Source organism: Hydra viridissima, unplaced genomic scaffold (assembly GCF_058129835.1).
Source record: "Hydra viridissima isolate aposymbiotic clone 2 unplaced genomic scaffold, HvirCarnegie_v1 scaffold_7, whole genome shotgun sequence".
Classification (NCBI taxonomy): Eukaryota; Metazoa; Cnidaria; class Hydrozoa; order Anthoathecata; family Hydridae; genus Hydra; species Hydra viridissima.
This window is the reverse complement of record NW_028324306.1, coordinates 4,169,621-4,186,386: the sequence shown is the minus strand read 5'-3', so window position 1 is coordinate 4,186,386 and position 16,766 is coordinate 4,169,621. Positions and strand designations below refer to the sequence as shown.

General features: G+C 28.9%; 1 long non-coding RNA gene across 8 annotated transcripts; it reads left to right on the top strand.

Moving 5' to 3' along the window:
- Positions 1-9,590: 9,590 nt before the first annotated feature.
- LOC149885709 (uncharacterized) lies at positions 9,591-13,544 on the top strand. 8 transcript variants are annotated; one of them, XR_016454467.1, is made up of 5 exons: positions 9,591-12,467; positions 12,682-12,735; positions 12,948-13,006; positions 13,164-13,232; positions 13,323-13,544. It is a non-coding gene; the product is annotated as an uncharacterized LOC149885709 (long non-coding RNA). The 8 variants fall into 8 exon arrangements; XR_016454466.1 differs by having other exon boundaries at positions 12,679-12,735; XR_016454465.1 differs by lacking the exon at positions 12,682-12,735.
- Positions 13,545-16,766: the final 3,222 nt, after the last annotated feature.

Sequence of the window (16,766 nt, the reverse complement as noted above, 5' to 3'; positions counted from 1 at the left end):
AATAGAGCTTATTTAAGAGTATAGAAAGACGTCTTGGTGATAAAAACCAAACTTTTAAACAGGCAGAAACTTTCAAAATGCTATTTGCAATAAGATTTTCTAATTTGAAGTGAGGATTTCCAAAGTTCACAGAATACAGAAAACCTTAAGTATAGAAGGTTTTATAACGAAATCTAAGATTTGTGTAATATTTTAATTTCAGATTGATTCGTGAATCGGCACGGCAAAGAAAATGGAGACAAAAACTTAAAGAGAGCATCAAAACAGTTTGTCAAGAGAACCCTGAAGTATCAAGTGCTTTGAAACAGTTTATGCAAAACCATCCCGGAAAACCGCGCCTCGAAATTGATCAACTAGAGCTTTTATCAACAACCATAAAAAATGTGCCAAATTCATCAGCAGTAGACTAGCGTCGAGATATAGAATGTTTTCGTAGTGTCTCCACTTTGGATGCTCTTCAGAAAGAGCTGACGAAGATAGACTTCAACTTCTGTAGAAGTGGTTTGTACCTTTGTCTTTTATCACGACGTGGAAACACTTCTGAAGGAAAAAAGAATGTCAGCACAGTTCCAGTGAAGCTACTGCGTCCAGAAAATCGACTACGAAAAAGAAATGATGATAGAATGTTTGCCAAATCTTTTATTGATGACATGTTAGAAGTTTGAAAGTTGTTTGGATCAAAAGCTGTGCTTTTCATGTCTAATTATGATAAAGCCAGGTACCGTTGGGTCTTACTGCTGCAAGCCTTCAAGCGCCGCTGGTGATGTATATGGAATACAAGGTCAAATTTACGGATCATAACTTTGTTGTTGGTCCACAGCATAAGTTAATCTCATCATTGTATGGCATATGCAAAGTTAACAATGATGAAAGTGTACCCTACATTTGAGACACTTTCATACGCATAAGAAGTGGGAATCACGATACATCGATTGCTTTTACACATGCTTTTGATTTTAGGAGCTTTTTGAAACCAAGTTGCTTAGACGTAAACCAATTATGTTAATGGAGACTGATGGAGCTCAAGATGAGGCACCACGCTCTCTTGAGATGTTAGCAACTGCTGTTGATCTCTTCCGCTTGCTGGATTTAGATATCTTGCTTCATGGTGTGAATGCAGCGTGGCTTTCAACCTCCAACCCCATTGAAAGAAGAATGGCACCTCTTTCTCGTGATTCGGCTGGAACAGTTTTTTCCCTTGACTATTTTGGCAATCACCTTGATTCTTTTGGGAAGACAATCAACCAAGAACTGGAGGTAGAAAAATTCCAAAAAGCGACTGACGGTTTATCCCAAGCTTGGGAGAAAACCGTGATCGACGGTTATCTTGTTAATTGCCGGGCTGTACCAGTTGGGAAAGCAAAAAAACCACAGAATCCTGATCCAGAGAAACATTGCCAGCAATCGCAATACTCTCTACAAATTGTGAAATGCCAGGACAAGTTATGTTGTTCATCGTTTGAAACATACTAGCTTAATACCATCCTCCAACGTTTCATTCCATTTCCGGCCATTTACGAGTACTGCAAGAATTGTTACAAAGCGATGGAACCGTCTTAATATTTTAATAACGTATCAAACCATTCAAACTTTGCACCTCTGGCGCATAGGCTTTTGCTACAAGATATACCTACAGGAGGCTTAAAGTACAAAATTATACCATTTGATCTGTATTGCCCTTCATTGGAAAAAAAGCTTTTAAACGGAATTTGCAACAAATGCAATAAATACTGGCCGAGCGAGGCTGCAATCAAACGACACAAGAAAGCACACAAATAACAAAAGATAAAGATTGAAATAGAGAGTGATTTAAGTGAAAGTGAAGAAGTCAGTGAGGAGATTACCAATGAAAGATAAGAAGCAGAGTTCTTGCCTGTTTTCCATAATATATTCAATTTATTTGTCACTATTTGTAGAAATATAAAAGGCTAACTATAAAATACTCGCTGCACGAATCCTTTCTAAATTATTTTTCTTTCCTTTTGTTAATAACTGCCCGTTTTTTTAGTTAAGTACAGAAAAATTTCTAACTAAAAATGTTGATTTTTTTTTTGTATTTAATGTTTTGAAAATTTTTTTTTTTGGTGGGGGGGGGAGGTCATACTTTTTTTATTAATAACGCTTACGTCCGCGGAGGGGGAAGGGGTGGCTAAAAGCGTACAAGTCGTAGAAGGGAGGAGGGGGGTTCCAAAATCATTGGTTTACTGCGTACGTACCAATGATATATATTTACTAGATGTCTAACTTCACAAATATTTTGTAAGAAATAGTGAAGCAAGCTTTTAAAGCCTTAAATGCCAGTGGCCGTTTTATTTAAACTGACAATACTTCATTTTTGTTTCGCGTCATTTCAGGCTTGCAAAAATTTCAGGCTGGCATAAAATTTGCTTCACTGTGGAAGCGCGAATTAGATATCTAATAAATATATATCATTGCTATGATCTAATATATCTTTGGGGTTGCAGATATTTTATTCTTCTACGCATGTTATTTCCTATTTTTTTAAATATAAAATTGTAAGAATTTGAATTATAAATGTAAAAGAACTCTTGGAGTTCCATGCCCTTTGATTGCAGAATGAAGGTTTTTATTCTAAAAAACATTTTTAACAATATATGGCTAAAAAATAACCGTTTGTCAAAATTTTCGTATCACTAAGAGCTGGTCAACATTATTTAATGATACTTTCTTGACTTTTTTTCTTAATATGAACCATTACTCTTTGACTTCCTAATATATTTAATAACAAACGTTAAAATTAAAAAAGTTAAAAAGTTTGATTATTACAAAAAATAGTTTAGATTAAGACAAACTATATATTTTAGAAACCTAATATAAAAATACTATTGCTGATAATTACGCATCCAAGAAAGAACTGTATTCACTGTAATAGATAGATATAATTGAAATGGAATTAAAATTAATTTTCTAAACAGTCTCAGCCTTCTTTATGTAGAACAACATTTTATATTTAGAAAAGGCCTTCAAGACATTATACCATGCATTACTAAGCAGAAAAAGGATTTTAGACACATTTTTGAGGCTAACAAAAACCTGAGGCAAAATGGAGACAATTTGAGGCTAATTGATGCAATTCTTTTTCAAACATAAAAGTTTGAGATCCTATGCTTTCAAATTTTCTGACAATAGATTATTTTTTTATTTTTGCAAAAAAAAAACAAAAAAAAACATACCGTATTGATTATGTGAAAAGATCTCGAAATATCAGATCAGCCAACACCAGCGTTTTTCCTAAAATGTATTACTAACAGAGTTAAACACTACCATTAAATATCAAAATTTAAAGGTACACAGTCTTCTGCAATATTTACCTTAAGATCAGTTATCAGCTTAATTATCATTTTGTGGGTTCTATACTTCACACACTTTGTTCTTCTTTTGTAAATGTTTAAAGTTCTCTTAGAATAAAAGGAGTCTCTTTTGCAAAACAAAAGATAACGGGTTGCATTTGCACTGTTTGTATTACAGTTTTCCATAATATTTATTTTCCACTTCGAATCTTCAACAGCACAAACACTATAATATACACAATTTGATCATTCAGAGCTCTCTTAATAGTAGATGCATTCTGAAACTTAGAATGATTACTTTGACCATCACCTTGCATCTTAAAAATAATATGTATATTATCACGTTCCTGTTGTACTAAACATTTAATAAAATTATCTTTAACCTTCAAAATATACTCAAACACTCTTAAGAAAATATACCTTAATTAAAAGTTGAAGGAGAGTGAAATTACCATTTTGATAATTTTTAAAGGGAACGTCTATAAAGAACGTACCAATTATCTATATTTATTAGATATCTAACTTGCGCCTACGCAGTGAAGCAAATTTTTTGCCAAGCTGAAATTTTTGCCAGCCTGAAATGACGCGATTATAACTAAAAGCAAAACAAAAATGAAGTATTGTCAGTTTAAATAAAAAGGCCACCGGCATTTAAAGCTCTAAAAATTTGCTTCACTTTTTCTTACGACATTTTTGTGAAATTAGATATCTAGTAAATATATATCATTGGATCATAGTCACAAGTATATATAGTCTGCATACAAAGGTTGTTTCTATTATTCAACCACTTTATGCTGAAACTCGTTTTAATGACCCGATAAAGGTGCAGAAAAAGATAAAACTTCATTTAACATTATTTTCCTTGTAATTCTGAACTTAAAATTGTTTTTCAGATTTAATGTTAATAATTTTTTAAATAATTTTTATATACATACTTTCTCTGATATATAAAGAAAGATTTTTCAAGATTTAAAAATCCGTTTAAATAAACAAAATGCTTTAATTAAAGTAACTTAAATATAAATCTTTACATATTTTTTGCTGATTTCTATTTCTAATAACTGCTGCTTTGTACTGTTACTGTTAAGTATTTCTTGTGTTAGTTAATATGACTGTATTTTGGTTTATATATATTTAATTTTCAGAATAAATTCTTTTATACTGGCGTAAGTCTCTTTAATTCACTATTATATATATATATATATATATATATATATATATATATATATATATATATATATATATATATATATATATATACGAACAATATCTTATATTTAATGTCTTGTAAAAAATCTACTTCAAAATGTTGAGCAGTTCTCTGGTTATCAAGCTATTCCCTTTTTTTTTTCCAGTGCGATGCACCTCATTTTTATTTTTAGTGCAAAGTTTGGTTTCTAAGGTTTTAAACGAATAAATGCACACTTTTTAATCGTTTGAAAAAAACGGTTTAAAAATATTCACAGGGGCGGTACAAAGTAATTGGAGCGGCTGAAAGTTTTCAATAAATCAATTTTAAAAGGGGGTTGGTCAGCGATTAGTATTGAATAAGTTGAGTATAGAAATCGTCTTCTTGTTTTTTCTAAAATTCACCATAATTGTTCAATTATGTTTAGGTCATGAGGCTGTGAAAATAATGTAAAGGACAATTCATCAGTGACGTTGATATTTTTCCATTCCTCCAATTTTGATGCTTTTTGGTAGACACTGAACTTTCAAGATTCTGCTGCATTTTTGAGAGCTACAGTTCAATGATTCCGTCCACAATAGGTGTTAATGCCCAACGGTTCTTTTCTAAAAGCTTTACCTTACTTCCAAATGTCTTAGAAGCTGCCTTACTTATTAAATGCCTTACTTATTTTTCCTTTAGAACTCTAAGTGAACTTAGTGAAGATTAAAGAGGTATAAAACTGATATATTCCGTAATAAATATAACATATTATTGATATTTTTATTCCTTTACACAACGGCGCACTTATCGCTATTTAATAATTGGATCACAATCCACTAAATGCCTGCACAAAACGATTTACAATGTGCTTATATTTTACTTGCGGCAGTAGCAAATCTCTCTTGAAGTTAAAATAATGGCACATCTACGTCTTATAGTGCAAGAACTGTTAGGTTTAAATCTCCAAATCTCAATTGAGCACTACAAGTAGATGAATTAGCAGTAGAGCTTGCTAACTATTTTCCATTACACCTTATCCACAAACATATCCATTTATTTAATGCGTCTGCTTTAGTTTTAAATCTAACTATAGGTATAGTATTAAATCCAGGACGACTTTCTGAGTTACCAGTAGTTCCTGAAATTACCAAATCTTCATGTGAACTAAAACAAACAAAGTTATCAAATCCTCCATCATCATGACCGAACAATCCTTATCTAACAGTTTAACTATTTCCAATATATGTCCTTAACCAATAATCTATAATTACATTTGTAAGGGTAAACTTTTGGTAAAGGGTAAACGTCGTTAATCTCAAAAGAAAAATAAAAGTAACAATGACACTGCATATGTCATCCTAATATAGGAATTAATATCCAAAACTAAAAAAAGAGGAAACAAAAATAAAAAAAACAAGAAAAACAAGTCTTTAACAGTGTAAATAGGGGAAAGGTGCCTGTGATGGCATACTTAACTTTAATGTTTCTCTCAGTCATTACCTGAAAACTTAAAAAATAATTTTTGACATGGGTGTATTCCCTCTAGCATGCAGAATAATAATGAACCTCAGAATTTTTACTATTTTGCATTTTTATAAGTTTATACCACTAAAAAAAAAATACAAGTATGTCATCATAGGCAACTAACTGCTCCTATGATGGCACACTTTAAAGAAAAGAGACAAACAAGAGTTGTTTTTTTTTTTTTCATTAATGGAAACACAACTTATCAAAAAAACAAAATTAAAAATAAATAAGGTAAGTATGGGTATTAAGGCCCACCTTTGTCGAATGCGCGGTAAAGAAATGCTGATTTTTTTTTGCTGCCAGTGATAAAACCAGATAACTCTAATATTTTAATGTCGAAAAAAAGCTTCACAATTTATTTTTTCCCTAACTTTGGATTAGTGGGCCTTATTACCCGCCGGGCCTTAATACCCATACTTACCTTATTTGTTCTATAAGCATAGTTCACATATAAATTTTTTTCTACTTCTCTTTATGCTTGCAGATAAACAATGACACTAAGATCCGCATTTTTGACAACAAATCCATGGTTCTTTAGAGCAAGACAGCGAATAAAGTTCATAACAAATCAAAAATGCTGCATCAGGTTCGAAATCCATTTCATTACCACTTCTTTTAATCTCCTCACTGCAGCATTTTTCTTCAACAGTTGTCTTTCTTTTTGTTTTTCTAACAAATTTTTCCTTTTTCTTTGTTATCTTCTTCTTTTGCCTTATCCTTTAATACTTGGATATCTGGTGTGGTATGCAGAGGTTCAGTTTTTCCACGTTTTTAATTCAATTTTAGAGGGTGCTAAAGGCACCGGACACAAGTTTTGTATACTAGATCTTATCCTTTCGTAGAAACAGAAGATCCAATGCATATGGAAGCTTCTGATAGTGGAGATCTCATTTCCAAATGTGTTGGTTACTCAAACTCTTGTATTTTATCTTTGTTCTTAGCCTGATCACCTTTTTATGAGCATTAAAATTTATTTCAGGCATATTTTACAATTCATTTTGCAGACTTTCCTATGATGGCAACTCCTCGGTATGCCATCATAGGAAAGAGCCACCATATTTATTAAAACAAGCTGTGTCTACCTTATTCTACACATAGCATTAAAATAAGTATTCTAATAAATGTACAAAGCTTTCAGATGAAATGCATGAAAGTTTCACTTCTGTATGATGTATAATAAAATTGTAATCCTAAATATATGAGGACATTAAAACTACAAAACCACATGCGAAAATTTATGTTTGTTGATTACAAAATCATTATTTATGACGGAGGGATAAATTTTTACCAAAAGAAATGAATTACTATTATACACATGTTGGTCTAATCACTTATGCACCAAAGGTAATATTTTTGGAAATATGACTAGTATGCCATCAAGGGCGCTATGCCATCATAGGCACCTTCCCCTAATGTTCGGGACTTACTAATAGACATCAACCGAGTTTATTTTCCTTATTTTTTTAGTTACGAAGACTTATATTGATAGCTCTAAGTCCTTGTTTTTCTAAATAGTCACAGATGAATTGGTTGATGTAAATTTAATAAAAATTGAGGCACATAAAACCATTAAAAATGCCAAAAAAATATTCAAAAAAAGAAAAATTGAAGAAAGTTTGCGTGAAAATAAAAAAACAAACAAAGACAAGCATCGCATAAAACAGGACCTGAATGTAACTGTAAAAGGTTGAAATCCCAGCTAGCACACATACGTTGGGCCGACGTCGGACCAACGTCAGAAGCGTTGGCCAATTTTATTAACTTTGCGCTGACGTTGAACCAACGTCTGGCCATCGTCGAAATACGACCATTTTTAAATGCGTACAGTGTGATATCGGGTTTAGCCAATGATATATTAAGAATAACTAGATGTCTAACTCACTGATCTCAAAATATAACTGGATAGCGTATTAAATTGCCTTTTTCAAAAAAAATTGAAGCCAAAATTGGCCTTCCAAGATGGCGGCGATCGGAGCTCCTAGCGATGATCGATGTACATTTTATAAGGCTTTTTACAGAAATATTAAAGAAAATAAATAGAGTTTTGAAAGAAAAATTAGACTATGAAACAAAGTTTTAATGACTTTAAAGAAATGAAATGATTTCTAAAAAAAATCAGACAATTAAAGTAATTATTTTGATACTAAGGTACAAAATATTCAATACTTTCGATTAAATATTTACTTTACAATTAAATAATATTTATGCATAATCTATGTACCTTTTAGTTCTTAGTTACCCAATGCAGTGTGCAAGAAGGTTGATAACATGACTGTATGGTAAGCGGCAGTGGTGTCTATTTACAATTTTGACAAATTTTATATTTTCAATTTTTGTAGCAAGATACCAGATATGTACATGCTGCATGAACTATTAGCTGAGGCTGTGAGTACACACAACTCAGGGGTTCCTTCTAGGATTATTTAATACATATATGTAATTAATGGATATAGTATTTAATAAAAATATTAAGTACAAAATGTTATTTTTTAATATATATTATTTTACTTTTATATTATTCTTTGTAATATTTCAGCTCTCAATAATTGAGTCAATTGTTTTTAACTTATTATTCAAAACAAATCATTAAGGGAATGTTTTGATAACATATGTTTTGTATGTTATCAAACATTATCAACATTATGTATCTTATCAAAAAACTTATGCTATGTAAATTTACAATAAACCATCTGCATTAAATGTTGAAATGCATTAGTGCTTTCTTATCATTTCGAACAAACCAGTTTTTTAAAATTCAAAGACAGAGGAGGTTTAATTAAACCAACCAAAAGTGTTGCTATCATATGCGAAGAAACTGAAAGATGTTTCCATAGGTTGCTTGCCTCAATAAATGGCAACCTTCCAAATGAAATAGGAATTCAAAATGCCATTTCTAGTGCTGTTTTGAGATCAGTTGATTACTCAAAACTATTTAATGAACAAACTTCTCATATGTTTGACTCAGCTATAACTAATAACCATTTATTTGCACTGATTAAACATATTTCAGAAAACTATGCAAAAATATATCTTTATCACCTGGGTAAAAAGCAAACTGCCAAAATAACTGGAAAAAAGCTTAGGAAGCAATTAACAAAACTTATCCTATTCAAAAACCAATCCAAAATATTTTTATGATATATGATATATATATATATATATATATATATATATATATATATATATATATATATATATATATATATATATAATAACTCTAGAAGGAACCTCTGAGTTGTGTGTAATCACAGCGCTAAGTTAATAGTTCATGCAGCATTTATAATTTTTTAGTGCCTATCTGATGAACTAATGCCTAGAAAACATTTTATCTTAAAAATAAAATCAGCTGCCTACCATGCTGTTGTGTTATTAACCTTCTAGCACACAGCATTGGGTAGTTAAGAACTAAAAGGTACATAAATTATATAACAAATGCTAACTATTTGAAACTTGAGATTTCTGCACAAGCAAACAAATACTTTTTCTTTACTTTTATTAAACAAACCAAATTTAAGCAAATTAAAAATAAAATTTGTACTTAGTTTTACTGAGAATTTTTATTTTATCATATTGTAATTGAATTGCGTGAAGAAACTATTTACGGCGGATTTGATTGACGTAGTTTATTTGATATGTTGTAAATATAGTTTAAGCGGTTTATTTTATGAGCATATTTGAGATTCTTTGTATAGTATAAATTGAAGGAAAACTTTTTGTAAAGGGAATTTTAAGGAGAAGAGAAAATGTAGAGCTGAAACGTTGTGTTCGCTGCGAGAAAACAACAAGCTAACCGGGCACATGATGGAGCCATCTTCGAATAATTAGAACATCTTTGAAAAATACGATGGTATATCCGATGCCGCAATTTGGTCGCAGCGAACCAAAGTTGTTGCAGAGAAGCAACGCGTTGAGTTGACAGTGCTCTTTCCAGTTTTGTTGCGAAGTAATACTTAGTCTTCGATTGTTTGTGAGTAGAAGATAAGAAGGATGTGAAGAGAATCGAAGATGTCTTTATTTATCGAGTTTTTCCTTCGGATGCCTACGTGGCATGATTTGTGTACGAAGCAGAAGATGAGAGATGAGGAACAAATGGATGTCTCTTTTGCTGATCTAAAACGTTTCTCGTGTTTGGCAGAGTAGCCTGACGAGAGGATGCGACTGGCGTTGCAGTTGGATTGCCAGAAGCGGTATTTGAGATTTGGATCCGCAAAAGAAACAATTGATGTGATGTTCCGCAAAGCAAGAGTTGCTTTGAATTAAATGTGATCCCGAAGGATCAAGGAGGAGTGTAATTGAATTGCGTGAAGAAACTATTTACGGCGGATTTGATTGACGTAGTTTATTTGATATGTTGTAAATATAGTTTAAGCGGTTTATTTTATGAGCATATTTGAGATTCTTTGTATAGTATAAATTGAAGGAAAACTTTTTGTAAAGGGAATTTTAAGGAGAAGAGAAAATGTAGAGCTGAAACGTTGTGTTCGCTGCGAGAAAACAACACATATTTATTCTAAAAAACGAAAAACAGAAAGTTAATATAGAGCAACTTATTGTAAGAATATGTTTTGTTAAATAAAAAATTATTTATATTTGAAATTTATGTAAATATGTAATATTCCGTTATTTTTATGAAAAAAATCTTATGTTAAACAAAAAAACTAGATTTTTATTAGAAATTTATATATTTATCAATATTTGAACTCAAGATATAAAACTTAATTATCATCAGTTTCTTAATTTTCATATCACCATTCCTTAATTCCGCCGCCATCTTGGGAGGCCAAAACTGGCTTCAAAAAAATTTTTTCGTATACGCTATCCAGTTATATTTTGAGATCAGTGGTCTAACTGCCGTAAATCGGCATAAGAAAAAGTGAAGCAAAAATCGGCCATTATGGGGGGCAAAATCTTTACGCTATTTATCAAAACAAAACAAATACGAAGCTTATGATTTGTTAATTTTGCCCCCCATAATGGCCGATTTTTGCTTCAAAAAATACGCGGAAGTTAGACATCTAGTTATTTTTAATATATCATTGGGTTTAGCGTTAAAAAAGTTTACGTCCATTTTTAAAATCTGTTGTGGCGCAACTTTTTATTAGAGTATTTTATTGCTTTGAATTTCATGATTTTATAATAGTTTCGTAGTAATTGAGTATTGAGTAATTTCGAATTTAATATCAAATCATTAAAAAAATAAATACAAACATGCTAACTTTTATATCTATTAAGATGCAGTTTTTAATTTTTCTTTAAAACAAGAGTTTGTTTATTTAAATTATAATGTTTTTAATGTCATTATGTATAATTATAATGTTTATAATGTCATACTACATAAATTATGGTATTTATAATGTTTTTAGTTTTTAATGACATTATAAACTAAAGTTTAATAAACTCTTGTTTTACTCTTTTATGTACTACATACATTAATAATGTATGTATGTACATACACATAAATTAATCGTATATACGATTAATTTGCATGATATCATGCATTAGTTTTAAAAATCATGTAGTTTGTATCAATAACATTATGACATAATGTTATTGATACAAACTGTAGGATTTTTATAACTGATGTATGATACAATCAACTACAATGTAATTAATTGTATCATCCCTCAGTTTTATCTAGTTAATTTATCTAGTTAAACAATATCTAATTAATAATGTATGTACCACATACAGTACTAATGCATGTAGTACACACATAAATAATAGTGTATATAGTACATAAACATAATGTATAAAAAGCATAATACTGTCTATACTATTTAGACAACCACTGCATGTCAAACACTGTATGATACAGTCTGAATCATAAAATATGATACAGTCAGTATCATATAGTATGATACAGTCAGTATCATATAGTATGATACATACAATTAAAAAGTTATTAATTACTAAAGACTTAAGTAGTTAATAACTATACAGTCTAAATAGTTATTAACCACTTAAGTCTTTAGTAGTTCATCATTTGGGAATACTTAATAGGTATTACCAATTTAGTGTTGCATTTTGTTATATGCATTTGTGGTATTCTACAAAATGAATGCAATGCCAACAAATGTACTGATTAGTATTTTTTTAAATCATATTTTTTTGCCATGTTTATGCAGGTAGATCGAAATAATTATTTTATTATGTTTTATATGCATTTTATTTGTGTAAACTAAATATTTTTTGCATTTGTTTGTCATTAACTATTTTTTTACTTCAAATATAGATTTTTATTTTGATATAGATCATTTATTGAATATAAAAATATGTAAATTATGTTACTGTTATCTACAAACACAAATATATATAACCTATTACCTATAATTCTAACAGTAGTTATGTCTAAAGCTCATCAAATGAAAGATGCAAGTTCAAATGTTCATATAAAGTTGTATAATGAGGAGCATTCAAACGTTAAAGTTGCTCTCAAGCGAAATCAATATGCAAGATTTGTAAGAATGCTAAGCTGTTAGAAAGAGCATTATTATGTTTGAATATGTGTATAATTTGTACAAATATTTTAATATAATTATAATTATTGTTACAACAAATTTTGATTTTTCTCTGTGTTACAAAGTTAAAGATGCTTCTTTGATCAGCATTAATGCTAAATATTTATTTATTAGTAAATCCATGTGTTTAACAAAGATAACATATTTTTAGTAGATGGTTTTGTTTTACAAAGATTAAATGCATGTGTTTTACAAAGATAAGATATCGGTAGTAAATATACGTGTACCTCATTCCTGTATTATAATTCTTATCTGCATTATAATTGTATATTGTTAAAATGTCCTAAAGTTATAATATATTATATAACTCTATAGTTTTTGTATTGTATGTTTTTATTATTTATTGTTTCCATATTATTTATTGACATTTATAATAATTTACTGAATGAAGCTTTTGTTTAAATTGTTCTTTTTTTTCAGTTATGTTTAAAGGGGCGTTTATTTTTTAATTCATTTGGCAGCTGTTAAAGAGGAAGAAGGTAACAATTATTTGGGAGTGTATTAATTATATATATTTGTGGCATTTTAATGGTAATTGGAATTCTTTTAGTAATTTTATAGTAGAGTTTTGAAGCTTGTTGCCTCTAATTATTGCAGTGAAATACTGATACTATTATTCGAAAATTTTCTATATAGACCATGACTTGAAAAAATTAATGCAATATCAACAAATGAACTTATCATTTTTTCACCATTTTTGTGCAGGTAATACATAAAAAAAATTATTATGCTTTGATTTATGTGCATTTTGCACTCACAAAAATATATATAACATAATACTTATAATTTTAACAGTAGTTATGGCAATGCCTAAAGCTCATCAAATGAAAGATACAAAATCAACAATTATCAAATTAAAGATTTAAAGAGCATTCGAATGTTGTAGTTGCTCTCAAGCGAAGTAAAGATGCAAGATTCGTTAGGATGCCAAGCAGTTAGAAAGAACATTATTATGTTTAGATATGTGTATAATTTATACGATTATTTTAACTTAATTATAATGATTATTATAAGAAATTTTGATTTTCTCTGTGTAATTATTAAATTAAAGTTGGTTCATTAATCAGCATCAATGTTTACTTTTGTTTCTTAGCGCCAAATTTTATTTTAACTTATTTGGACATTTTAATAAACATTACAAAGAAATATTTGCGGTTTATTTAAATTAATAGTTGCACTTTATTTAAAGAAATAGCTGCGTTTTCTCTAAAGAAATAGTTCCACCTTAGTTAAAGAAATAGTTTACTAATTAAAGAATTAGTTTTTATTTGTTTCCAAAAACTTTACTATTCGATGGCTCCGCGCAAAATCGGACTATCTGCAATCTCCGCGGAAAACAAATTTGGCATATCTGCAATCTCCGCCAAAAACAAAATTGGCATATCTGCAATCTCCGCGTAAAACAAAATTGGACTATCTGCATTTTTGCCAGATACATTTTTGGACTATCTGCGTTTTTCGGGTGCATAAATTTTTGGTGGTGTTTCTTTAAATATTTGAAGTTTTTTATAAAATTCTACAATTTTTTAAATAATAGCGATTATTTAAACATTTATTAATAGCGATTATTTAAACACAAAACCTTGATCATAACTTGATTAAGTTTGTGAGTAATCAAGTAGTTTTAGTTAAGATAAATATGTTAAAAATAACTTAAGTTATTGTTAATAATAACATAGTAACAAAACATTGTTATGTTACATACTAATTGCTAAATTCATCATACATACTTTGTCAATTTTATTTAGCCTTGTTGTTGTGACTAATAACTTTAGATCAAACTAAATTCTTGTTATGTTATGTTGCAATGTTGTTAAGTGGTCTTTATACACAAGATCTGCATATAAATATATACAGGATGTCTGCGAAATCAGGGAAATGCCAGGGAATTCGGATATCTTCAAAATAATCAGGGGATTATCAGAGAAATTAGGTTAAATTTTAGAAAAATCAGGAAAGATGAGTCTTTATCAAACTTATATAACTTAAATAAGTTGTATATAGTTCACGTAATCTAAAAGTTTACTTGGCAGATAGTTTTATGAACTTCTCTTGATATATTTAATGTGGGTTGTATTATTGTTTATATTTTTGCAGTTGAAGAGCATTTTTCTAAACGAGAAATAGGTAAATATCAGGGAAAAGCTAGGGAAATCCAACTTATAATATTGGCAGACACCCTGTGTGTGTGTATATATATATATATATATATATATAATAATCTAATTTTTTCTTCCACAACTTGTTTCACCATCAATAAGTTATCAGGAAGGTTAACAAATTAATCATTAGTTAACATGTTATATATTAACCTTATATATTTATAAACTTATCTTTCACCATCACTAGGTTCATCAGACTTCCTGATGAACCTACTGATGGTAAAACAAGCTGTCAAAGAAAAAATTAGATAAGTATTTTTGCTCATTTATATATATATATATATATATATATATATATATATATATATATATATATATATATATATATATATATATATATATATATATATTATATATATATATATATATATAAATTATATATATATATATATACATACATATATTTATATATACACATATATATACACACACGCATTTATAAATATATATATATATATATATATATATATATATATATATATATATATATATATATATATATATATATATATATATATATATATATATATATATATATATATATATTGTAACCTAGATCGTAACTAACAAAATTATTGTTATTAACCTATTTTTGTTCATTAAGCAATCAAACTATGTGGAGTTTTCTTTGTTGTCTACTTAAAACCATTCTTTTTTGGAGATGCCACTTAACTGAACACAAACTAGTTAAAAACTCATGCATGAGTATTAAACATAATGGTTTCCAACTTTTCTTAAACTTGGTTTATCAATAATTAGGATCAAAATCAAACTGAACCTAAGGTTCAGTTGGATTTGAGCTCTAAACCATTAAACATTGGTTTAATCAGATGTCACCTCAACTGCAGTGATGATCAAACAATTTTGGTCCAATTATATTTGATAATTTTTTTATATCCAAGACTTTGGGATGTAATGATATATAAAAAAGGGTTGTAATTTTTTTACTATGATAGTAATAACTATGATACAATCAAAAATAGCTGTATTTTTTCTATAAAAGAATAATTACAAAATAACAAAAAACTGCTGTTTTAAATAAACATATCCTTAACTTGTACATTGATCTGAATATCAGGCTTTTATTACTTTTACAGTATAATAAATTAAATATAATAAATTATATATAATAAATTATAATAAATATAATAAATTATCACATTTGTAATAGACAATATTAATTACTTGAATTTAAATTATAGTCACATTTAGGTAACTTTTAACTTTAGAAATTATAATTTAACATACAAACACAACTTATCTAAAAACATCTATAATTTTGTAGTCCTAACATATTTTTAAGATCTAACATATTTTATTTGACGATAGCAATTATACACTTGAATTAATTAATTTTGTAAGCTAAACAAACCAACTTGTTATTTTCACATTTAACCAAAACATGACTGACTGCTATATGCTATATAGTATACCTATATAGTATAGATAACACAGTAACACTACTTTTTTTTTTTCTGTTGAAAATAGACAAACTTGAAAAACACCAAACAATGTTTCGAATAAGCCTCGTAAAACTGTAAAACGTTTTCTTAATCCAGCAGCATTTTAATTTCAAATTAAATTTGAATACATAAAATTGGTTTTGCGATCAGCTACACTTTGATCAATTCATGATGTGTATACGCTTACTAAGTTCAGACTTGAGATTAAAGTAGATGCAGACTGTTCTTATTTTAGCCGCTAAAATGATGTTCTAAAAATATTGTAAATTTTTCATTTGCATTAACATACCATATGTCATATAACTATTTAAAATAATTACTTCTAAACAAAATCAAATGTGGCAAGTGAAACTTTGTGTTAAAACTTAAACAGGTTTATATCTCAGGAATAGATGGAAAATAATGCAATTACTGTCTTCTTATTAACAACTTATTTCATGAGATCTGCCATTTGTAGTGAAATCACATTTTGACAAGGCGCATAATTTCATGCAATAAAAACTTTGAACGCCCGGAGAATGCAGATAGTTCAAAAATAAAGCTGGCGGAAAATGCAGATAGTCCAATTTTGTTTTACGCGGAGATTGCAGATATGCCAATTTTGTTTTTGGCGG